This window comes from Manis javanica, chromosome 8, assembly GCF_040802235.1.
Source record: "Manis javanica isolate MJ-LG chromosome 8, MJ_LKY, whole genome shotgun sequence".
Lineage (NCBI taxonomy): Eukaryota > Metazoa > Chordata > Mammalia > Pholidota > Manidae > Manis > Manis javanica.
The window spans coordinates 40,999,090-41,025,512 of record NC_133163.1 but is presented as its reverse complement, the minus strand read 5'-3'; the positions used below and the strand labels follow the sequence as shown (position 1 = coordinate 41,025,512).

Sequence of the window (26,423 nt, the reverse complement as noted above, 5' to 3'; positions counted from 1 at the left end):
TATTGTTGAACATGTGTGCCAAGTCCAATTTTTCAAAATTTGAAATAGTGATATTGTGATAAAACTTTTTTATTTTAGCTCACATTTCTTGATTATTTTCTTAGGCTAAGATCTGGCTGAGTCATTGTTACTTTGTTTTGCTTGGTTTTTTAATATGCCTGTGTGTGCTGGGGCTCTTAGAAAACCAATGACTGAAAATTTGCCCTCAAAGCCCAATGTCAAATGTGCAAACTACATCATGTTGCCATATTGAGGGATGTTACATTTATGTTTTTTTCTCTTACCAGGTAATGGGACAACTTTTCCTGCAACTGCTGAAGGACAGATGTTCTGTATTCTCTTTGCTGCAGTGGGAATCCCTCTAACAATCATATTCTTTAAACATATTGGTAAATTGGTCTCTCTGTCATTTGAAAACCTTGTAATCTACCTTAAACATAAGGGAATGAATGAGGTAAGTTCTCTCTCTCCACACATCACACACACAAACACATACACACATGTATATGCATCTGATAGAGAAGTTTTGTTGTAAAAAATATATATTATGTGGATTCACAACCTTAGATTTACTAGGCACATGACAGCTTAAACTTATTGAATGAAATTTGTAGGGTAGGAAATGCAAGTCTTTCTGTGTTAGAAAACAGAAGTGAGAGAATCCAGTGTTTAAGATACCATTTATTTCCTCTTAGGTAATTTGCCTCTAATCGTTTAACTTACCATAAGATGAGCAGTGATGAACTGATGTGACCTCAGTGTTTTCAGAAGTTATTCGATCAACTCCTTTATTTTTCAGAAAAGGATAATATTTCATAATGTTTGGTGACTTAGCCAAGATCACCCAGAAGGATTTTTTAAAACTTACTCGGTGATTCTAATGTGTGGCAATGCAGGGACTGCCCTCAAAGATGCTTGGATCAAAGCTTTGCCTACATAACAAGTCAAATCATGTGTAGTCAACTGAGAAATTAGCATAGGTTTCACCATTTTAAAAAAATTAGAACTACAGTTCTTTATTAAAATGATTGAGAATTTATTACTAAATTGAGTTGTTGATATTCTTCAAGAAACTATTTTTTATTTTCTACAAAGGAATACAAAGAAGGGGTACCCTCCAGAGAGCCCTTGGGGAGTAGGTGGGCAAGGTAAGAATCCCATTAATTGATGCTCTAATCAAACTCTACTCTGGGCAGAGCCCCTCAGCATGTGGGGGAATCACTTTCTTTGTTTTTTATTTGTGTTCTTTTTGGAGGTCTTTGGTTACTGTAGGATCTGCTCTGCTGTTCTAATTAGAGGTTACAACAGTGGTTCACATCCTTGGTTGCACATTAGAATCACCAAGGGAGTTTTAAAAAATCCTGATGCCTAGGCCCCACTCAAGACTAATTTGATCTGAATCTTTGAAGGTGGAAACTTCAACAATTTTTAAAGCTCCCCAAGTGATTCCAATGTGCAACAAGTTTGAGGAACATGAATCTAGACTAATGGTCCTCAACTGGAGTGTTTTTGTTTTCCAAGGGGACATTCAGCAATGTCTAAATGCATGTTAGATTGTCACAGCTTGGCAGGAGAGTGCTGCTGGCATCTAGTGGGAACAGGCAGAGATGCTTCTAAATACCCTGTAGTGAAGCCCTCACAACAAAGAATGATTGTGTCTAAAATGCTAGTAGCAAGGTTGAGAAACTCTGACCTAGATGAGTGGTTCTCAAAGTATGGTGCCAGGAATAGCAGCATCACTGTTACCTGGGAATTGTTAAGAATAGAAATCCCTTCCTTCCACCACCACCCCTCCCTGCCCCCGCTCCAGAGGACTGAGTACAAAACTCTAGGAATGGGGCCCACCAGTCTGTTTTAAACCCTACAGGTGATTAAGATACACACAAAAGTTTAGAAGCACTGACCTAAAGCCTAATTAATACTTCAACAGATTAAAACTTTAAAAGCTTATGCTCTTCAAAAGAAGCTAAAACAATGAAAAGACTAGCTACAGACTGGAAGAAAATATTTGCAATTATATACCCAAGAAAAGGACTTACATCCAGAATATTTAAGAACTCTTAAAAACTCAATAATAAGAAAATAAATAACTCAATATTTTTAAATAAGCAAAAGGCTTAACTACACCTTTTAAGATAAAGATATGCACAAGGCAAACAAGCACACTAAGTAAGTCAGTGAAATGGTTACTTTTAGGAGAATGGAGGGATGGGGAACATGAATGGGATTCTGATTTATATTAATCCCATATAACAAACCACTAAGCTACAAAAAAAGTTCATTATATGTCCTTCCTGATGTTGCTTTACCTATAGACAAGCATATGTATAAAGGATTTTTTCCAGCTTTATTGAGATATAATTGACATATAACATTGTATAAGTTTAAGGTGTATGTCATGTTGATTTGATACCACATAGCAAAATGATTACCACTATAATGTAATCCAACAACTCCATCATGTCAATAATTACATTTCTTTTTTGTGGTCTGAACATTTATGATCTCTTAGCAGTTTCAGTATATAATATACTACTGTTAACTATAATCACCATGCTGTACATTAAATCCCCAGAACTTATTCATCTTATAACTGGAGGTTTATACCCTTCAACCAACATCTCCCCAGTTTTTCCCCTCCCTGCCCTCTAGTCACCAATAACCCTAAAAAATTACTCTCTATTCCTAAGAGTTCAGCTTTTGGATTCTACATATAAGTGATATTAAGTATTTGTCTCTCTATCTTATTTCACTTAGCATATTGCCCTAAAGGTCCATCCATGTTGTTGCAAATGGCAGGATGCCCTTCTTTTTTGTGGCTGAATAATATTCCATTGTACGTTTATGTGTGTGTCTCTCTATATATACATATACAACATCTTTATCCATTCATCAGTCAGTGGACACTTAGGTTGTTTCCATGTCTTGGCTGTTGTGAATAATGCCATAATGAATGTGGGAATACAGATATTTCCTTGAGATCCTGTTTCAGTTTCCTTTGGAAATATATCTAGAAGTAGTATTGCTGGATGACATGGTAGTTCTTTCTATTCTTGACGTTTTGAGGACCTTCCCTAGTGTTTTCCATAGTGGCTATACCAATTTATATTCCCACCAGCAGTGCACAAAGGTTGCTTTTTCTCCGCATCTTTACTAGCATTTGTTTTCTCTTGTCTTTTTTTTTTTTAATCTGGTATCCTGCAGATCCCTGTGTCTTTGGGTTTGTTTACCAGGAAATTATTGTGATCCTTTAGTGGTGTCATGTTACTTTGATTTTTCATGTTCTTTAAAGTTCGGTATATCTGTTTTTGTATTTGAAGTAGCAGTCACCTCCTCCATTTTTTTATGAATTGCCTTTAGGATAACAACCTTCCGTCAGCCCTGCTGGAGCCCTGAGGGTGTCTCAGACCTTTTATGTGTGTATGTGCTCCGTGCTTCTTGCTTGCTCTTGTGGCAGAATTCTTAAGCTTGTCGGCCTTCTCTGGATCCTCAGGGCATCAGACTCTTAGTGCCGACAGCCTTTTGTTTTCCCAAAGGTGGCACTAAAGCTCAGGTTTGTGGTCTCTGACCCCCAGATATGGTGGACTTTTCTGCATTTGCTCAGTGGCCCCCACTCATGCAGCCATCAGGAGTGCACACAGGGAGCTGGCCACAGGGTAGAGGGTGTGGCACACAGAGCACTGGGGGTGCCCAGGGCCAGTGAGGAGTTCCCAGTGGCTCATGGGTGAGTTTCTTGATGGAATCTGTGACACAGTTAGGATCTGTGTTCTTTCAGTGTCCTCCAAGACTTTGATCTGCTTCTTTCCACCCCCACATCATGTAGTTCAGTTGAATGGGGCTAGAAAGAAATGCCTTTGACAGCAACCTGCACAGCTGGGGGAGTTGAGTCCTCATAGTCTCTTCCTTTCTTGCACAGGATTAATCACAGGCTGAGGAAGATCTTTCTTGGCCATAAGCTGTGTCACCTTGGAAGAGGGGTGATATAGTTAAAGTCAAACTGTTCATCTTACCAATTCTAATGCATCCAAAAGATTTTTTTCCTCCAATGGAGTGCAAGCCTCACTGAAAACCAAGGTTTCCACAAGGCTCTCTCATCTGCGAGTGGCTCTCTAAATTCATGTCATCCGAGGGCTCCCCAGCAGCAGCCAAGAGGGGCTGGAGATGATTCACAGCCCACGGGAGGGTCCACAGCCAGGACCAAGGTCTGTCCCTCTGCCTGTTACCCGGCACATAGGTGGCCAAGACTCCTACTGGCTCCCTTAGTGCATGCTGCTGGATCCCCCAGCTCCCTCAAAGGCACTTTTGTCAACGAATGGAAGCCAAATTTTTGTTATTGGGAGGAGGACAAAAATGAGGGGCACCTTATGCCACCATGATGCTGATGTCACTCCCTACACAGGAGTTTTTACAATAAAAATTAAATTGTATTAACTCTTCAGCTTCAGAATTATGGACTGCTCTCTGTGATGGTATTTTAAAGGCCTACCTAAATAAGTCAAATGACTTCATTGCATTATATTGTATTTTTCATTATTTACTTACCATGTTTAAATGGTAATGTACTCTAATTAGATCTTATTAAACTATATTTATATTAATAAAATTTAAACAAACTGCTCAGAAACTTTTAAACAGAGCCTTCATAGTAACTAAAATGGATTTTTTATGATAATAAAATATTTTTAAAAGAAAAAACTATATGTATTTTATATAACTTCTAATCATTTTATCCTTTTAGACATCTAGCAAATCTTTAATGTTATTGTGGGTGCATGTGAATTTTTATTGTTTTTTTAACAGTTAGTGTTTTTTGCATGCTAGTTATATGTTATTACATAAAGGAGATATATTTCCCAGCAAAGGACCAGAGATTTTTGTCGTACACATTTTGTTTACTCCCACATCCCCACTGTAGTAGCTTTCCTCACCTATGCAATACTACTTGAGTCATTGTAAAAGTTAAATATGTAAAACTTGCTTTATTGTAATCTTATTTCAGAAATGGGGAGACAGAGAGGCAGTGAGATCAAGAAACTAAGTTTAACTATTTTGAAATACTTGGGGCCAATTAATTAATCCTCAGAAGATTACTACAGGATTTTGTCTTTCCTTTGGAAAAGAGGATATCCAAATAGTTTCTTTAAAAGTCATATATGTGAATAAATACTTGTTTGGAGATTTATAATATGTAGTTTAGTTTTATGCCATTATCATTTGGTCCTGACAGCCCCACAGAGAAGGCAGGGAAGCTATTACTATCTAAAACTCAGTAGAAAGGAACTGTGACGGAGGTGGGATTTACAGCATCAAACCTAATTTACCCAATTCTCTTCATACCACTAATCTATAGACTGTTCAAGGCTTTCAGATACAGTGATATTTCCTATGCCTATAGAATGGAAAAATGCTATGTGAATTGTGTTGAGCTTAGGGCAAGATTAAAATAATTAAAAAATGGATAAAATAAGAAGACCTACAGAATGTTGTCCATTTTTGCTAAAATTACCACTCCAGGATAGCTCTAACAGACACTTATGCATCTGGGGAAAAACCAGGGGAGTGTGTGCTCTGTATGACCCTGAAGTATGTGGACCTAGTGGATGTGGTCCTGTGGTGACTCAGATGGACCATAAAAAGAACTGTAGTTTGTCAATCTTAGATGGCTCCTTTGTCCCCCTTTGCCCTAGGCCCACATTCATGTATGGATTTAATGAGGGGGAAAGGCAAGGTAAGAGAAATGCCAGTTAGGAAGAGCAAGCCCAGAAAAGAAGACGGTTGCCTAAATACTGAACAGAGAGCTAAGACTTCTGAAGGCAATATGGCCTCCAGATTGACAGAAAATTTTCCAGTCTATGGGAGGAAAGAGTATTAGTTTGCAAAGGTTGCCATAGCAGAATACCATGGGCTTGGTGGCTTCAACAACAGAAATGTATTTTCTTACAATCTGGAGGATGAAGCCCAAGAACAGTGTGAGGCAGGGTTGGCTTCTCCTGCGGTCTCTCCTTGGCTTGCAGATGGCCACGCTCTTGCTGCCTCCTCACAAGGCCGACCCGGTGTGCCTGGGGACCCTAGTGTCTCTCCTCATCTCCTCCTCTTACAAGGAGACCAGTCAGACTGGATTTGGACCTACTCCAATGGTAAAAATAAATTGATAAATAAGAAATTAAATTATAATTTATGTCTTGATTTTGTTTGAAAATGTAAATGTAGTTTGTTCTATGGGGCTCTCTAAACAATAAATGATTTATTTATCAATGCCCATTAGTGTCCTGATTTTCCAGCTGACAGTTGTTTAACTTACTTTATTATGCAAGCAGGCAGGAGGGTTTGGTACTGTGTCCAGATTGGATGTCCTGAGCTAGGCTGGGGGTGTGTGGGCAGAGCCCAGAGCAATGGGGAACTGTAACCTGACATTTAGGCAAGGGTAATCTTAGAAAGAAGGGAGAAAGGCTAAAATGTTAGGTGGAAACTAATCTTAAATCGTGGTCTAGATGCAGAGGATAGGAAAGAAAGAACAGGAGAGAAGGCAAGAGATGACGGAGCAAAGGATGATAGGAGGTAGAGTGATGGAGATAAAATACATTGCTAGGGGCAGGATTAGCCAAAGGACTGATCCCTTTGTAAAGCCAGTAGCAATCCCTTTATTAGAGCCTTTGGAAATGAAGGGGCAAATAAGAGCACTAAGCTAATAGAGCAAACAATAGTTTTTGAATGCTGTTGGTTTTGATATAACTCCTAACATTTTCTCTCTTTTTCTAATACATTCTAGGAAAAAGTTTATCTTTGGAAGAACTTATTTTTTATTATGTAATGTGCTTTTAAATCCATTTAATGAGTTCTTAATGTCAATATTTTTTAGTTCTAAAATATCCATTTAATCCCTTCTCCCTTTTTTGGTAGATTCCAGTTTTCTGGCAAACTCCTTCATCTTTTCATCTATTTTTCCATATTACCTTTATATTTTTTTAAAAATCATAATAATTAGTTATTATAAAGTCTTTATCTACTAATTTCAGTATCTGGAACAACTATGAGTTTGTTTTCGAGTCCTTTTCTCCTTCTGATTTCTGGCCACAGGGTTCTGTCTTTTGGCATGCCTGATAATTTTTTATTGGATCTTGAACTTTGCATATTTTTAAATTATAGGTGCTCCAGGTAATGCTGTTTTCCTCCAGACAGGTTTTGCTCTTTTCTCTGCTAGGCATATGGAGAGGTAGGGGTGTGGGAGGATAATTGAATACCTTCATTTAGTCAGGGAATGATCTGATTTGAGGCTGGACTGCAGATTCAGTAAGGCTCAGTCTCCCCTTGGTTTCTTCAAGTTCCTAAGACCTTCAAATGACCCTCAAATGGAAGCCTGGCATGTCCGCAGTTATTCCCTTAGGTTGATCTTGAAATTAGTTCTTTGTTTCTTTGAACTTGCATCTACTAGAAACTCTGTTCTGCTTTTAAAGGTTTCTGACTTACCTTCTCAGCCTTCAACAACATGCAGTTCAGCATTTGACAGTATATAAAGGTTAAAACAAGCTATAGATTTGAAACACTTCAGGTCTCCCATTTTGTCAAACCAGCCATGTAGGCCTATCAGAAATGCTGATTTATTTGTTCCTCAGCAGTATGGTGCTTCGACAAAGCCCCGATGTGCAGTCTTCTGCCTATACCTAGAATCAGCAAAAGACCAAAGGGGAAAAGCAGCTGAAAGTTCTGTTCCGTCCCCTCTACCTAGAATCTTAATCCTTCTAGTATTCACTGCTTTACCAGCTCTTTAATGACTTTAAACAAATGATTTTGTTTTATTTTGTTTTTAATTTTTTCGACTTTTTAGTGGTTCTCAGCTGGAGCGTTTTTCCATCACAAGCTACTCCATCCTACCCAGAAATGAAAGTATCCCTATTATATTTGTTTTTAATCTAAATAAGACTAAAAAAACTAAATAATGAATATTCAATATGTAGATTGATAATTTTATATGAATAAACACATTTTGAGGGTTCATGCTTAAAAACATAAGAAATATTTTTAAGTATCACTCAGAAGAAACTCTGTTACATTTTTCTGAAATCACAGGGTACAGATAGTTGGTACTTCTTTGGCATTCCCATAGAAATTTGCTTCTAATTTTCTAATACAACTTTTCACTTTATATTATGAGGCTTAGAACTCATCTGTGTTTTAAATCACATTCTCTTATCAGTAAAAAGAATGGTAATAAAAAGGTGAAAACATTTTCAAAGACATAAAAGTTTCCAATGTTCACTGAAGAATTTGTAGAAAGCATGGTGAGATGTAAATAAGCAGGGAGAAAAATCATAATATAATCATAGTGGCTCCTATTAACATGTTTACCTGAACTTCATGCATTCTTAAAAATCCTCACCTCCTTGATATAGTATGTATATAATTCTGTATCTTTTTGTGTTCATCAGGATTTCCCTAAGTTATTAAAACTCTTCATAAATTGAAACACCTGCTATTTTAAATGAAATTTAGTATTTATTTATAGCTGATTTCAAGTCCTTGTCAGCTAATTCAACCCTTATGAGACTTTACAATCAATTCTTGCAGTGAGCTCATGAGATTTCAGAACTGATCAAGGAAAAGGATATGACCATGAGGTGGCAGTAGCCTGCATGAATGTTATTTGGGTTATACTTTAACCAGTATGCATGTGGAGTAAATCCCTCAGACTACAGCACAGAACAGGGGTTACTATTCAGAAGGACTGGAGGCCTGGGTCATTTCCAAGGCAGAGGAGAATCAGAGGGGCTGTGAGTCTAGGCGATGCTGCCCAGCAGCCCCGTGGGTGGGTGGGTGGGGGGGTCTTTTGTCAGAGAGCTCCAACGGGCAGTAACGGTGTGGAGGCTGTTAAGCTACAGAGCTTATCTTACCCATGCTTATCAGACATTGCGCAGTTTCACAGGATGTGCAAGCAGGCAGGCTCTATGTGACCTTGGTCTATTTTAAAAACAACTGGGTGTGTAATAATTTGAGTTTGTTGCTAGTATGTTTGTGAGGCAGTGGCTTTGCCTTCTGTGAGGAAATAAACAATATAGGGTGAATATACAAAGACTATCTTTGGCTTATTTATGTGATAATTCCCTCTCATTCAAAGACGTAACCACTTTCTGATTTCTAGCAGCATAGTTATTTTGCATGTTTTGGATTTCAAATGAATAGAAGTAGAGAGTATGTATTCTTTTGTATTTGTCTACTTTTGTTTGACATGTTTTGAGATTCATTCATGTTATTGTATCAGTAGTTCACTGATTTTGTATTGCTGGGTAGAATACTACATTATAAACATTGCATGAATATACCACAATTTAGAAAATCTGTTCTCTTATTAATGGATGTTAGGGTAATCTCCAGTTTTGACTATTATAAATAAGAATGCTGAGAATATCCTCATACAAAGTTTTGTGATGTATGTTTTAATTTCTCTTGAGTGATTAGGTAAGAATGGAGTTATTGGAATCATAGGTGGATATATATTATCTTTATAAATAAAGCTTAAATTATTCTTCAGAGGGGTTATATCATCTTACACATTCATCAGCAAGGTATTAGAGTTCCAGCTGTTTCACGACTTACCAATACTTGGTGTCATTTGTTTTTCTGAGTTTGACCATTACAGTGGGCATGAAATTATATGTCATTGTTGGGTTGAATGCATTTCATTGATGACTAATAAGGTTGAGCACATTTTTATGTGCTCATTGGCTGTTCAGTTATGTTCCTGTGTTAGAGGGAAAACAGGGATGCAAACTCAGCAGTCCAAGCAGGTTTAGTGCTAAACCTGAGAGGGACCCCTCTGTTTTGGCCAGCAGAACAAAGAAGGAGTCTCTTACAGGCTAAGAGGATTTTTATGGCCAGGTTTTTTGGGGGGCTTTTGAGAGGATGGGTCAGGGAAAAGGTGGGTTTGTGCCTTGCTGATGTGTCCTCTGGAGAATGCTTGTAGCCTAAGAAAGATGAAACCTAGGTCTCTCTGAGATGGCAGGTAGGCTTATTCAAGAAGGCAGTACTCCTGTCCAGTCTCTATCACTGTGTGAATTTTTTTTCAAATATTTTGTTGATTTTAAGGTACTCTTTCTTAAAATTTACAGACAGTAAAATTCACTTTTTAAGTGTATAATTCAATGAATTTGTAAAATGCATAGAGCCATGAAACCACTACAACAAAGAAGATATGTAATGGTTCCATCACCCCCACGCTCCCCTAACGTTTTTTATAATCACACTTCCTCCCTTCCATTAACCCCTGGCAACTACTTGTTTGTTCTCAGAGTGTCATTTAAATGTTGTTGTATAGTAAGCAGAGTTTTTAGGCTGGTCTCTTTACTTAGCATAATGCCTTGAGATTCATCCTTATTGTTCCATGTATCAATAATTCATTATTTTTTATTGTTGAGTAGTTTTCATGGTATGGAGGTACCATTTGTTTATTCAATCTCTAGATGAGGGATATTTGGATTGTTTCCAGTTTGGTACAGTTATGAAAAACACTGCTATAAACATTTACATAGAGGTTTTTGTAAGAACATGTTTCCACTTATCATCGTAAATAGCCAGGAGTGATAGAGCCACTCATGTGATAAATGTATCTATAAATTAAATTTTTTTAATGCCAAACTCTTTTCTAAGTGTCTGTACAACTTTCACTCCCATTGGCAATATAGGAGAATTCCAGATTTTGTGCAGCTTTGGCATTTTGCCTTTTATTTTTTTACTTTATTTATTTTTATTTTAGTAGATTGGCAGTGTATCTTATAACAGTTTTGGTTTGCATTTCCTTAGTTACTAAAAATGTTGACTGCTTTTCATGTGTATATCTGAAATCTGCATTCTTTTCTTTTTAAATATTGTTCAAATCTTTTATTTCTTTTCCTACTGACTGTTAATAATTTTATATGTATTCTGGATACAAGTCCTTTGTTAGCTAAATGATTTGAAAGTATTTTCTTCCAGTTGTCTATACCTTGTCTTTTATTTAGTTCTTTTGTCCATCTCTTTTGTAGAGCAAAGGCATTTCATTTTGATCAGATATTACTTATCATTTCCTCTTGGTGGATCATGTTTTTCAAACCATATCTAAGAATTCCTTGCCTAGTCCAAGGTCCCAGAGATTTCCACCAGGACATCCTAGAGATTCTGTCCTTTTTTGTTAAACTCTTGTTTTCTGTTGGTACTTAATACTGGATAAATATTAAGTATTATTTCAATAATACTTAATTGGACTTATATTGACTTAATAATAGTCTCTTGGACTATCTTCAGTTTTACTGATAATTTCCTCTGCTCTATCCAGATTGAACCCATCACATGATTTCTTCACTTCCAATTCTGTATTTTTTTTCTAGCATTTCTGTTTGCTTGCCATTAGTTTCCATCTCTGTTGAAATTTCCCCAGCTGTTCCTACATATTATCCACTATTTTCACTACATTCTTTATCATATTTGTCATAGTTATTTTAAAATGTCCATCTGATAATTCTAATACTTTGTCCATCTCTAAGACTGTTGACTGACATTTTTTTTTGGTATCATTAATCTACAATTACATGAAGAACATTATGTTTACTAGGCTCACCCCTTCACCAAGTACCCCCACACACACATAACCCTTCACAGTCACTGTCCATCAGCATAGTAAGATGCTGTAAAATCACTACTTGTCTTCTCTGTGTTGTACAGCCCTCCCCGTGTCCCACACACACTTTACATGCTAATCGTAATGCCCCCTTTCTTTTTCCCCCGCCCTTGTCCCTCCCTTCCCACCCATCCTTCCCAGTCCCTTTTCCTTTGGTAACTATTAGTCCATTCTTGGGTTCTGTGATTCTGCTGCTGTTTTGTTCCTTCAGTTTTCCTTTGTTCTTATACTCCACAAATGAGTGAAATCATTTGGTACTTGTCTTTCTCTGCCTGGCTTATTTCACTGAGCATAATACCCTCTAGCTTCATCCATGTTGTTGCAAATGGTAGGATCTGTTTTTTCCTTATGGCTGAGTAATATTCCATTGTGTATATGTACCACATCTTCTTTATCCATTCATCTACTGATGGACATTTAGGTTGCTTCCATATCTTGGCTATTGTAAATAGTGCAGTGATAAACATAGGGGTGCATCTGTCTTTTTCAAACTGGAGTGCTGCATTCTTAGGGTAAATTCCTAGAAGTGGAATTCCTGGGTCAAATGGTATTTCTATTTTGAGCATTTTGAGGAACCTCCATACTGCTTTCCACAATGGTTGAACTAATTTACATTCCCACCAGCAGTGTAGGACGGTTCCCCTTTCTCCGCAACCTTGCCAACATTTGTCGTTGTTTGCCTTTTCAATGATGATGATCCTTACTGGTGTGAGGTGATATCTCATTGTGGCTTTAATTTGCATTTCTCTGATGACAAGTGATGTGGAGCATCTTTTCATGTGCCTGTTGGCCATCTGAATTTCTTCTTTAGAGAACTGTCTTTTCAGCTCCTCTGCCCATTGTTTAATTGGATTATTTGCTTTTTGTTTGTTGAGGTGTGTGAGCTCTTCATGTATTTTGGATGTCAGCTCTTTATCGGATCTGTCATTTATGAATATGTTCTCCCATACTGTAGGGTTCCTTTTTGTTCTATTGATGGTGTCCTTTGCTGTACAGAAGCTTTTCAGCTTGATATAGTCCCACTTGTTCATTTTTGCTTTTGTTTCCCTTGCCCGGGGAGATATGTTCATGAAGAAGTCATTCATGCTTATGTCCATGAGATTTTTGCCTCTGTTTTTTTCTAAGGGTTTTATGGTTTCATGACTTACATTCAGGTCTTTGATCCATTTCGAATTTACTTTTGTGTATGGGGTTAAACAGTGATCCAGTTTCATTCTCTTACATGTAGCTGTCCAGTTTTGCCAGAACCATCTGTTAGAGAGACTATCATTTCCCCATTGTATGTCCATGGCTCCTTTATCATATATTAATTGGCCATATATGTTTGGGTTAATGTCTGGAGTTTCTATTCTGTTCCACTGGTCTGTGGGTCTGTTATTGTGCCAGTACCAAATTGTCTTGATTACTGTGACTTTATAGTAGAGCTTCAAGTTGGGGAGTGACTTCCCCCCCCCTTTATTCTTCCTTCTCAGGATTGCTTTGGCTATTCGGGGTCTTTGGTGGTTCCATATGAATTTTTGAACTATTCGTTCCAGTTCATTGAAGAATGCTGTTGGTAATTTGATACGGATTGCATCGAATCTGTATATTGCTTTGGGCAGGATGGCCATTTTGATGATATAAATTCTTCCTAGCCAGGGGCATGGGATGAGTTTCCATTTGTTAGTGTCCCCTTTAATTTCTCTTAAAAGTGTCTTATAGTTTTCAGGGTATAGGTCTTTCACTTCCTTGGTTAGGTTTATTCCTAGGTATTTTATTCTTTTTGATGCTATTGTGAATGGAATTGTCTTCCTGATTTCTCTTTCTATTAGTTCATTGTTGGTGTATAGGAAAGCCACAGATTTCTGTGTATTAATTTTATATCCTGCAACTTTGCTGAATTCCGATTTTAGTTCTAGTAGTTTTGGAGTAGAGTCTTTAGGGTTTTTTATGTACAATATCATGTCATCTGTAAATAGTGACAGTTTGACTTCTTCTTTACCAATCTGGATTCCTTGTATTTCTTTGTTTTGTCTAATTGCCATGGCTAGGACTTCCAGTACTATGTTGAATAACAGTGGGGAGAGTGGGCATCCCTGTCTTGTTCCCAATCTCAGAGGAAAAGCTTTCAGCCTCTCGCTGTTGAGTATGATGTTAGCTGTGGGTTTATCATATATGGCCTTTATTATGTTGAGGTACTTGCCATCTATGCCCATTTTGTTGAGAGTTTTTATCATGAATGGATGTTGAATTTTGTCGAATGCTTTTTCAGCTTCTATGGAGATGATCATGTGGTTTTTGTCCTTCTTTTTGTTGATGTGGTGGATGATGTTGATGGATTTTCGAATGTTGTACCATCCTTGCATCCCTGGGATGAATCCCACTTGATCATGGTGTATGATCCTTTTGATGTATTTTTGAATTTGGTTTGCTAACATTTTGTTGAGTATTTTTGCATCTACATTGATCAGGGATATTGGTCTGTAATTTTCTTTTTTGGTGGGGTCTTTGCCTGGTTTTGGTATTAGGGTGATGTTGGCTTCATAGGATGAGTTTGGGAGTATTCCCTCTTCTTCTATTTTTTGGAAAACTTTAAGGAGAATGGGTATTATGTCTTCTCTGTATGTCTGATAAAATTCTGAAGACTGACTTTTTTTTGAGCAGATATCACATTTTACTTCTTTAAATTTTTATTTTATGCCAGCCTGTGTGGAAAAGAGTCATGGAGACTGCAGAGAATAATGTTTACCTTTAGAAAAAGGCATACTCCTTTTTCCAGGCTACTAGTTGTGGGTGGTGTGGTGAAAGTATTGCATCTTTAGATGATTTAGGTTGGCTTTGTTGGAGTTTTAGTTGGGTTTGACCCGTCTCTGGCTTGGAATATTTTGGGGCCTGAATGAAGACCTGCCCTTCAGCAAGCTTGGGAGATGAGGGCCAGCGGGGCTCTAGACAGGCATAAAAGGTCATTCTCTAGTTGTCTGCCTCGTGCACCTATTTGGATTCCTATGTGTTCTCTTTGCTCTCCAGGTTCAGCTTTTCCTCTTTGCCAGCGGCTGCCTTCCCTCAGTGAAGGCCTGGTGTTCTTCAGGCAGATATCCTCTTTTCTCCTGCCCTGCTCCTAAGCTTCAGTGGACAACCTCTCTTGCACTTGGGATATCCCAGTGGGTATCAGGCTATGGGCAGGCCATGAATATCTCCTCTTCTAAGAAGGGCTTGTCACTTTCTAAAATTTAATTCACTTAGTATTCTTTTCCATGTCCTCAGGTCTCTGCCTTTTTTAAAAAATGAAACAATAATTTTGTAGCTTATCCAGTATTTCCTCTTTGTTAGTGTGCATATGACAGTCTCTTGTGTTTTTCTACATACTAATGCAGAAGTTCCTTACATTTGCTTTTCAGTTAGTAAAATACACACAGGTTATGTCAACAGATTAGACTCTCAGTCTTAGGTATGTTTTGGTTTTATTGGTGTGCGGGTGTGTGAGTATGCACACAGGTGCATAAAGACGTGTATGTGCTTTGACAGACAGTGCTTGGAAGAAGCTGCATTAGACACAGCAAACCAAATATCATTTTAAACCAAAAATGAGTGTAACCTTCCAATTATACAGCTGATCCTTGAACAATGTGGAACTTAGGGGCACAAACACTCAGATAGTCAAAAATCCTTGTATAACTTTTGACTCCCCAAAAACTTAACTACTAATAGTCTACTGTTATTCAGAAGCCTACTGATAACATAAACAGTTAACTCATGTTTTACATATGTACTGTATACTGTTATTCTTATAATAAAGTAAGCTAGGGAAAAGAAAATGTTTTTTCAAAGTGTTGCAAATCTCCAAAAATATTTCTAATACATTTATTGAAGAAAATCCATATAGAATTGCCCCAGGAAGTTCAAACTTATATTGTTCAAGGGTCAATGGCACTTAATTCAATTTATTCTTTGATAATTATGGTTCATAAATCTTTGCTAGTTAATTTATGAAATTATAGATAAATATTGAGTAATATCATGTCTGGTAATTTAAAATATTTCCTAGTATTTTGTGCTCTAACAAGCACAATCGAATTGCATTCTTGTGATCAATCACAATGTATTTATTGGGTTATTTATCTCTAGTTACTTCTCTTTGGCTTCAGAGTTCATGCTCTTTCAGCCACCTCCTCATACATGTAGATTTCAGTCATTAAAAATAAATAACAAAACCTGAAGGGATGTAAAAGTTGCATTATAGTATTAGGATGATTAAATTAGTACTGTTTTCCTTTTCCTTCTTCAGAATTCTCCCAAGATTTCTAATGACAAAGGCAATGAATTCATAGAATTTTAAACTCAGAAATGCAGATAAGTGGCATGATAAAATAAAATGTGTTTTGTTAACAAAATATGATCCCATTTTAAATGATTTTGTGTTATATATTTATCTTTTCCTTCCTTCATTTTAAAGGTTTCCCAGCAGTAAAAATGACAAATAAATAACCTCATTGCAAAATATGATACATTTTGGGGGTATTCAATAGTACAATTTTTAAAGGTGAAGAGAATTTTTTTACCCTCTAGATGTATTCTAAAAAGGAATAGAATCTAATATTTGTGATTTAAATTGTATTCTATCCTTGAAAGCAGTGATAATTTTAGATATGTCTTTTTTTCCATTCCTAATTTGTTCTCAGAATCAGAGTATAAAAGGAAGCATTTTTCTTGATACTAATGAATGAAAAAAAATGTTATAGGTAAAAGTCACCATCTGATTATTTGCATGCATCCTGTCTTTAGTTTCAAATCTGATGAAAGAGAATCAGAATATCATTTACTCAGTCATATTATTAATTTGGAATCTCCATTGTCTTGCCTGGATTGCTCTTCTATTTAATTTGATAGCCAAGTTTTTTCAAGAAATGGAATCAAAGCTAAATAAAGACACATCTGAAATAGAAGTTGGAGAAGAAAAAATATCAGGTGCTGAATATCAATATGCTTAGTAGGTTTCCTCTATGGAAACTACAGAGGGTTTTCATAGAGCCTTTTCCAACGTGTCAGAACAGGACAGGAGAAAAGAAAACCAGCCAGGTGTTTCTCCATAAACCTCTTATTGGAGTTACATTTCTACTCTGAAATTTATTTGATTTATCATCATTAAGAAAAATAATTTTAAAATACAGTGCAAATCTCAACTTTGCATGTCAATCTTCCCACATCAGCCTCAGACCAGGCTCAGACTCATAGTGGCATTTATATACAATAGAAGCTTATTCTGAAAGCTGTGCTTCCATTTTTTGCCCCATTATGTATTTCAATAGAGGTAGAAATACACACGTACAGAACCATGGAGCTGTTTTCACTGGAGCCTGTTTCTTGACACATTATTTCTAACTATCAATCCATTGTTTCTTTAAACTTTATTCACTTTTTAAGCCCTATCAAACAAAAAGTATACTAACCCAAAAAGTAGGGCTTGAGAGATTTATTTCAGAAAGTATGATCCTACAAATTATAACAATATCCTTTTTTGGAAGACAGGAAAATTTAGCCTTTGACATTATTGTCAAAAAATATCAGTAAAAAAAAGCAAAGTATGAATCTCTCTATGTAGGCATAGATGTGGCTATAGATATAACTACGTGTCATTAGTTAATGAATGAATGTGAAAGCCTGAGAGCTTCTCTGTAGCTTACAAAAAGCCTTTCTTCCCTGCAGTGGGAGGTCACAGCTGAACAAATGGCTAAAAACCTACTTCTCAGAGTCACGATGCTCTAGAGACCTTTAAATGCCTAGTCAGCACAGGTCTCTTACACAGAAGCCAGGGCCCAAGTACGCATTCTGGAACATGGAACAGGGGAATCTGGGTGGATACTCCTGAGGATGTTGACCCTGCATCCTTCATCCCTGGATGCCCTGGACTTGCAGAGATGACTTTTCTTTCCTTGTAAAAGCATGTACGTCTTCTGTGCTGGCAAATGCAGCAAAAGTCTCTCCCTGACAAGGCAACAAATGCTCCACTCAAAAACACCCCTTACTTCCTCTTCCTGGCTTCCAGGAAAATAACTAGAGTGAAATCCCGGCATAAACCTCTAGGGGACAAAGGGATGATATGGGAGAAAAGGTGTTATACAGCAAAGAAATACAACAATTCATTGGTGTGTACCTGCAATTAGATTCAGAGGGTGCTTGATCAGGGTGTACGGAATGTAAAACTGGTCATGAAAGAATCATTGGCTTAGTGGGCAGTTGCTCACAACATAGGATTTAACCTTGTATTTATCTGGGTTCTCAAAAAGCAAAGCCAATCTCTATATACAAATGGTTAAATTAAATAAGAAAGCCATTAGACTGAGGTGATTCTAATGGTTTAGCTGCCTAAGTAAACAAACTAAAATCTAAGCCTGTGGAAGTCTCAAGGTTAAGAAACTGAAGCCTAAGGACAATGGAGCACAACCAACTGCTTAAGCTGTAAGCAATCAAATAGTTGCTTTGCTTTGCTTTGCTTTGCTTCTGTGCCTTCCCTATGACTGTCTTGCCCCACGCTCCTGTTGGTAGAACACTCCTAACCACTTCTGGTTTGATACTGACAGATTCAAATTGATTTTTGCTCAAATAAACTCTTAAAGCTTTAATAGGCTTTAGTTTATCCTTTAACCATACAGATCTTCCTTGATTTATGATGTGGTTATATTCTGATAAACTCATAGTAAATTGAAAATATCGTAAGTCAAAAACACGTTTTAATGCACCCAACCCACCCAACATCATAGCTCAGCCTAGCCCCCTTAAATGTGCTCAGAACAGTTACATTAGCCTACAGTTGGATGAAATCATCTAGCACAAAGCCTGTTTTATAATGAAGTGTTGAATATACCATGTAGTTCATGAATACCGTACTGAAAGGGAAAAACAGAAGGTTGTATGGGTACAGGATGGTTGTAAGTGTGCTAGTCATTACTCTTGTGATCATGTGGCAGACTGGGAGCGAGCTGTGGCTTGCTGCCACTTCCACTGCCCAGAATCACAAACCTGGAGAAAAGATCAAAATTCAAAGTATGAAGTACGGTTTCTACTGAATTCATATTGCTTTCACACCATTGCAAAGTCAAAAATCCTAAGTTGACCATCCTAAATTGGGACCATCTGTGTAAGAAATTCATTGCAAGGAATTGGATCACATGATTATGGAAGCTCAGAAGTTTCATGATCTGCAGGACAGCTTATGGTCTAATTCCAGTCTGAGACCAAAGGCCTCAGAACTAGGAGATCCTTTGGTGTGAGTTGCAATTGGCATTTAAGTCCAAAGACAGGGGAAGACTGATACCCCAGATTGAAGACAATAAGGCAGAAAGAATGAATTTTCTTACTCTACTTATTGTTCTATTTAGGCCTTCAATGAATTGGATGAAGCCCACCCACACTGGGAAAGCCAATTTACTTTGCTCAGTTTACTGATACAAATGTTAATCTCACTCAAAAACAGTCACAGAGGCAACCAGAAAAATGTTTTATAAATGTCTTGGCATCCCATGTCCCAAACGATTGACACATAAAATTAACCATTATAGCACCCTCACAGGGACCCTGCCATGGGGTAAATGCACTGCTGGGGCAGTTGTTAGAAACATGGAGAAAGTGATGGCAGGATGGTGCTTAGTGAGATGGAATTGCCCCCGTTGGCTTGTAAGATGGGAGGAGGAGTGAGAGGAAGGAATGAACCGGGTGAGGGAAGCAGGTGTCCTCTAAAGGAAGAATTCGTCCCTCACAGTAGAATAAAATCTGTGTCCCAGCACAGCCAGGGTCACAGGGATGTCAAGAAAAATTTTGTGAGTAGACCCTTCCATATAATTTTGAGAAATGTCACTACCATTCTTTAGATCCCAATCTTTAGTTCATGGGAGTAAGAATAGCATTAGATTTTGAGTTAAGAGCATACCCTGCATGGGCAGGGCAACACCCCAACTCTGCAAAATATTTGTTCCCAGCTAGAATCTCCAGGTCCACAGACCATTGCACTTCTAATTGACGAGGTGTTTCTAGATGAAGGACATATGAGATACAAACACATCTCATGGGAATCATCCCTTTGCCTTATTTCTTTAATTGGGAAGTGAGTTCCTTTTATCAGAGGCAGTGATGTGTGATGCTTTGATGGAGTGTACATATTCAGTAGCTGTTGACAGTGGCATAACAGAATAAGGACAGTATATCAAGTGGACATTCAGGCTATTTCTGTGCAAATCAACTGCTGCTTTCTCTATGCTGGAGTGTGTTAACCTGCCACTAGGTAGTTGGCAGGGTCCTTTCAGGTAAGAGTAATTTATCTAAAACTGATCCCCTGCAAGCTAGCATCCCAGAAAAGTAGTTGGCCATATACAAAACTCTATGGACTGCTTCAGTTGCTTACACACCTGCCTAACTGAGGATTTGGGGGGAAAAATCTCATATAGACAAAAATGATCTTTTAGGAAATGAGATTTTTGCTCCCTTAGAACTTGGTCTGACACAGCTAAGAAATAACTACAGTTTCTAATTGTTTATTTACATAATGAAAGGTAACATCCATGAAGCTGAATAAAGCAGAGGGGAAAGGGGGATAGCAGTTAATCGCGGTTCCCTTATTGTAGGATTCATTGCTAGGATGACTAATCAGAAGGGTCCTGTCTTGTCCTGGTGATCCCATGTAACTGGAAGTTGCCTTGTTTCCTTAAGAGGAAGTGGTCTTGCCAGAGGTGAGATTATACCTCTGCCTGTAAACAGTACTGGATATTTTAGAAGTAACAGAATCAAGCAAACCACGGGAGAAGGAGAAAATAATCCACTGGCAGCCTTTAAGTACTTGCTGGGTGATCATTTCTATTTCCCCATCCCTGTTAGGCTGCATGTTCAGTTTCTCCCATGCTCAAAGTCTTTGAATCTACATCTAATCCACAGTAAGCTTCCATTTGTCCTCTGGGACTTCCCACTAATCCCTTGGAGGAACTATAGTATCATGAATCCCTGTCCAGGTTTAGTCAGTGGATTGTCCTAAAATGGATCCCTCTGCTTTTATCAAACAAAAACGTATAGGGATATTTCTGTCTCAACCAACGTTTAATTCTTGTTTTTTGTTAGCTTTTTTTCTCAATGAACCATATACTCTTTCTCACAGCTAAGTGAATGAGGCTATTCTAAATTTAATTCAAGTTCAGGGCTCTTTATTGTATACTGACAAAGTTCTTCATAGCGGATGTGACCATATATCACCCAAAATTCTCCCTCCTTTTTCTTTTCCCACCACATTGTACAGACAGAGGATCTTGTCCTGATGCCATCTTCCTGAGAAATCATCTGGCTAAGTGAGCATGACGAGCTGTAATGGCACAGCCCAGGCCGGATCCACCTGGACCTCCTCATAGTCCTGAGTGTGCGGAGGTAGAGGACATGAGGTTCATTCGCCATCAAGCTTTGAAGATCAGGCAGGAACCCACACAGGCCTGTGGCAGTGAGCAGAGCTGCTGAGGGGTCACTTTGGACACAACTGGGGTGAGTGCTTCAGCCACGGCTGGGAAGTTCTGCTCAGCTTCCCTGAGCGTAGCTTCTATATAACTTCACAGAACCAGCTTCCAGTGGTGGGTGAGATGTCCTATAGCCTTAAGGGGATATGTCTGAGTTCCAGTTCCAGGGGTGAAGCAGGAAGAACCAAGATTAGTCTTTTGGACAGGAAATGCTTCATGAAGACTTTTAGGGATTATCTGCAGAAGGGCAACCCCAGGGAGAAAAGGAAACCATTTTTACCACTACTGAGACTGGGCCTCCAGCAGTTTGATCAGAACAATGGCAGAAGAGATGTTACTTTGTACTTTCAATTGGTAAATAGGACATACAGGCTCTTAAACTACAGACTAAAATAGCTAAGAGAGCATACTTCAACTTAAAATGTCCACATAAATGTAATAAAAGCCATATAAAATGACACAATAACATTAAGAATAAAAAACAGAGTAATAGAAATAAAATAAAACCAGAGGAGAAACAGAAAGTGTAAAGGACGTCCGAGGTCAAGGACATGTTAGCAAGCAAGACAAGAGAGAGCTGGTGTGCAGATGCTGGGCCCAGCCTCTCCCACCACCACAGGAGCAGAGGGGTTCCTTTGTGTCAGTTACCAAAGCTCCGCAGACATCCTGTTTCGTGGATTGCCCAAAGCAGGCTTTGTGGGCAAGAGCTCCCAGGGCCTCACCCTGAAGGTGGGTCTCCAGGCATATTAAAAACCTCCACCTGCTGACACTGCTCTAGCCCCTTTTTCACCAGGTCCCAGTGGGCACACAGAGCCAGTGCCCAGTTCCTTCTCAAGCAGTAGGTTGGGGCCAATGACAAGTTTCATGCTTGCTATTCTAATTTTTTTAATTCTCTTATCTTTTCATTGTATTAAAATAACTTTCAGTTAAGTGACTCATGTAAATCTGGGCTTTCGTGTTCCCCTGAACAGTGAGATTCTCACTGGTTAGTCCACAAAGCCATCACTTAGAACGGCACCATGTGTTCTCCTGTGGACAGCCACTTAAATGTAGACATAATATCTAAAAAGAAGTATGTGTCTCTGAAGGACTGGCTTTAAAAATGAGTACTTATAAAATGGTTGCTCGTGTCACTCTCGAGCATTTGTCCCTTTTTGCCCATCCTTTTAATGAAGGAAGGAAAGCACCCTGCAAAGTCACTAGGCTTCGAACTGTGGATTTGGCACTGTTCGTTGGTCATTCTCTCCTTATGCTGTCAAAGGCAGCTGCTTCTACAATTACAAATACGCTTAGATCAGCTCAGGGATTTGTCCTCCCACTAAGCAGGCTATACATGATCAATACTTGAATTTGGGGATTTATTTCATTGAAAATGTCTTTTTCTTCACAACTCTGAAGATATTGTTCCATATCCTTCAGCATCCAGATCTGGTGACAAAAAAATCAAGTGCCCATGTGCTTCTTGTTTGATTCTCATTGTTTAACCTTTTCTCTTTCTCTCTCCATTTTTCAGATTTTCTTTTTTTTTCCTCCTCAAATTTCATACTAATGATCCAGTGCATGGAGCTGGCCTGTGGTGGACTTTTCAACATGACAAGTGGTTACCTTCATCTCTGGGAATCCTGCTCCACTGTTTTTCCATATTGTGATTCCCATTCCTGGGGTAATGGGCTTCCTTAAAGGATCCCCTGGATTTCACATTTTATCTAAAAAAAAAGTGAGCATTTGTCTTATTGCTCCACTTTATGGAATATTTTCTTGACTTTCTAATCCTTTATTAATTTTTTTGGTTTGGAGATCATCATTTTCATATCCAAAGGCATTTTTTTAAATGTGCTATTTGTTCCTATCATCCATTTCTGGTTTTCAGTGTGAAATATTTTCATAAGATCTCTGAAGAGATTAGTCAGGTTCTCTTCTGTCCCATGCACCATCTCTATTTCCTTCAGGCCCATTTATGTCCCGCTTGCTTATTTTGGTCTCTCACTTTGGGGACTAACCTCAATGGTGCTGAGGTCTTAAGGGGGTCATTAATATTTCAGAATGCATAGGAATAAAGCCACAGCAACTGGTTTTTGCTTTAGAAAGTCAGAATGGCATCAGGCTGTTATGCTAGGAGATACTCTAAGTGCCAGAATGTAGAAGTCTTTGCTTCTGGGTGAAATTTCTTTAGAGAAATATCCTCCAGTTTGGTGCTTGGGAAATATAGCAACTATGAGGTGTGAGTTTGGCGCAGGCATGGGGGTGTTTAGAGTTCTGTATATAGACCTTTAATTAATGCCTATGTTTTTAACTCCACACATTGAATTCCCACCCTGGGATTTCGGAGCCTTGAGCCTCTTTGGAGCTGATGCCATGACTGTCTGTGCGCTAGGACCTGGCTTCCTCTTGCTGCTCCATTTGACATTACTCAGCTACTTACTTTCTGTCTGGCAGAAATTTGTTGAAATCTGTTATCTGCTGATGTCCTCCATCTCCTTGTCCTTATCAATCTGGTTTACCTGAACAGAATATTGCTTTAGAGTCAAAGAAAGGTGAACTTGGTGAGTTGGAAATGCCTGGGAAAACCTAATCTGTCCATACATCTGGGCTAAGTTAGAGTGCATGATTCTCTGAGTCAGGGCATTACATTCTGTAGTAAAAGAGGAAGACTAAGACTAGGATGATATGAGTGAGGTGCTCATTGCCTGGTTCCAAATTTTAAGGGGACATGTGCCAAAAAACTCAGTAAGAAGTGTTAAAATTATTAGAGGTATCAAAATTTTAAGTAAAGATAAGATTATTAAATGCCATTCCAATCCATATTGAAGTCTGAAGTTATAGGTAAAATTAGTAATACTGATCCTGTCTTTATTTTAAAATCAGACATTTTGTTAATCATAGATTTTTTTGTATAAAACTTTCATTTAAAAAAATCTTGCACTAGCATATGATGTATCTTGACTAATGAGATTTTTGGTGTTCCCTTAGATTTGGTGTGAGCGGGTGAGATATGAAAGAGCTGAAAATTTAACAAGCACAGAGAATAACTTACATAAACAAATGTTTGCAAAGTATCTGAGGACAGTTTTTATGTGCAAGTCAGTCAAGAAATTGACTCCACATTAAGAAATTGATTCTCACATGATAGCCTCACCGGTATAATGAGGGATGATACAGCATGGCTCGGGGCTCCTAACTGCGGCTCTGCCATCTCCTCAGATGTATCTCTCATTCACAAGGATAGAGATGGCTCACTATGCAAAGGCAGGAATTTAGCAGGGACCTGCCTCCCTACCAGTTTAGTTCATCTGATGCTGGTTGGGACTGATGATGAGAAAAGTCAGAAACACATAAGTACAGCATCTGGAACATAACAGAACTAAAATGCTAAATGCGTGAATGAGTTAATCAATACTTACGGTGTTCATTTCACTACCAATAGTGTATAAGTAAGACTCTCACAACTATAGGCAGAAGATGAAAACTTAAAAGACACATGATTAAAATCTGCAGTTCAAAAACTTCTTTTAAGCACACTGGCTAAGAACTATTGCCATTCTACAGGGGAAGAAGAAGTGGACACTAGCATCAGAACCCTCTGTACATCTTTTTGTCTTAGTGACATTTTTGTGTATAATAAACTGTATAAAATCCTCATTAACATGTTAAAAAGCTCACAATAGGTGGCAAAGCTGACATACAAACAGCCACCACAGAAACAGAGTTGGATTGAGGAAACAGAGAAGTGGTTTAATGATTCAGACTTATTCTTCAATTTGAAAGTATAAAATGAAATGAGACAAAAAGAAAAGTTACCCAGGATATTAAAAAGAAAAAGGCTAGAAGTATTAGAGATGAGTACTAGAATGGACCCTACCAAAAATGTTAGCAAGAAGATCATTAAGAAAAATTCACCCAGAAGTCAGACAAAAAGAATTATAAAAGTAAACTGGCAAATACAGGTGACAAAGAAAATACATTAAAGAAGATAACTCATCATTTTGAAAAATAATCTACCAAATGCCATCTGCTAAAATTCAGCATCCTTGTCGGAGGAAGACTTCATAGGCTAGAGATGGAAAATCCCTTTGTCTGACAGAGGTTATCTTTCAGAAATAACCAGAGATATGCCAGAGATAGTCCCATCTAAGGAAAAAATTGAGTTGCCTTTAGTTACCACTTAAACATCCCTCTGAAGGCATTAGATGCAATAGGATAAAGAATGAGTAATGAATTCTAGAAAGGATGTCAAATGTATGTTTCTCTAGAAAATCTGAGAAAACAGCAAAGAACTACATCAACCAAAAACAACTAAAATATTAAATCAAGTAGGAATTAAACATAAGAGTGCCATGTTAGGATAAAAATAAATATGCAAAATCTAAAAAGCTTTTATATATACCAAAAATGATTTTAAAAATATAATGGCAGATATAAAAAATGTTCATCTGCCATCTTTTTCAATACTCTATTCAGGTAAACCATATTGATGAAGAAAAGGGGAAGAAGACCATCAGTGGACAAGAGATTGCAACACATTTCTGGAAGAAAATTTCTAGATGATAATATAAAATAAATTTAGGTGCCCTTGAGTTTGGTGATACATACCACCAAAAACACAATACATGAAAGAAAAAATTTGGTAAATTGGACTTCATTAAAATTAAAAACTTTGCTCTGGCAAAGACAATGTTAAGAGAATGAAAAGACAAGCCACAGACTGGGAGAAAATATTTGCAAAACACATATCCAATAAAGGGGTTGGATCAAAAAAATACAAAGAACTCTTAAAATTCAAGATTTAAGAAAATGGGAAAAGATCTGAAAACACCTCATCAAAAAAGATACATAGATGGCAAATAAGCTTAAGAGGCTCAACAGTAAATGCCATTAGGGAATTGCAAATTGAGACAATAATTAAATAAAACTATGCACCTATTAATATGGCTAAAATCCAAAACACTGACAACATCACATATTGAGAATGTGAAAGAACAGGACCTTCATTTATTGACTGCAGGAATGCAAAATGGTATGGTCATTTAGAAAGAAAGCATGGCAGTTTCTTACAAAGGTAAACATAGATTTACCATGCAATCCAGCATTACCCTCCTTGATATTTACTCAAATAAGTTGAAAATGTATGTCCACCCAAAACCTGGCCATGCATGTTTATAGCAACTTTTTCATAATTGTCAAATAGGTGAATGGATAAACTAGCACATCTACAAATGGAATACTATTCAGCAATGAAATTAAATTAGCAATCAAGCTGTAAAAGAAATAAAGGAAACTTAAATGCATAGTACTAAATGAAAGAAGTCAGTCTG

At 37.7% G+C, this 26,423-nt stretch overlaps 1 long non-coding RNA gene across 1 annotated transcript; it reads left to right on the top strand.

The window, feature by feature from the left end:
- Positions 1 to 297: 297 nt before the first annotated feature.
- LOC140850746 (uncharacterized) lies at positions 298 to 25,039 on the top strand. Its single transcript, XR_012133808.1, has 3 exons — positions 298 to 1,148; positions 20,904 to 21,139; positions 22,625 to 25,039. It is a non-coding gene; the product is annotated as an uncharacterized lncRNA (long non-coding RNA).
- The last annotated feature ends 1,384 nt before the right edge of the window (positions 25,040 to 26,423 follow it).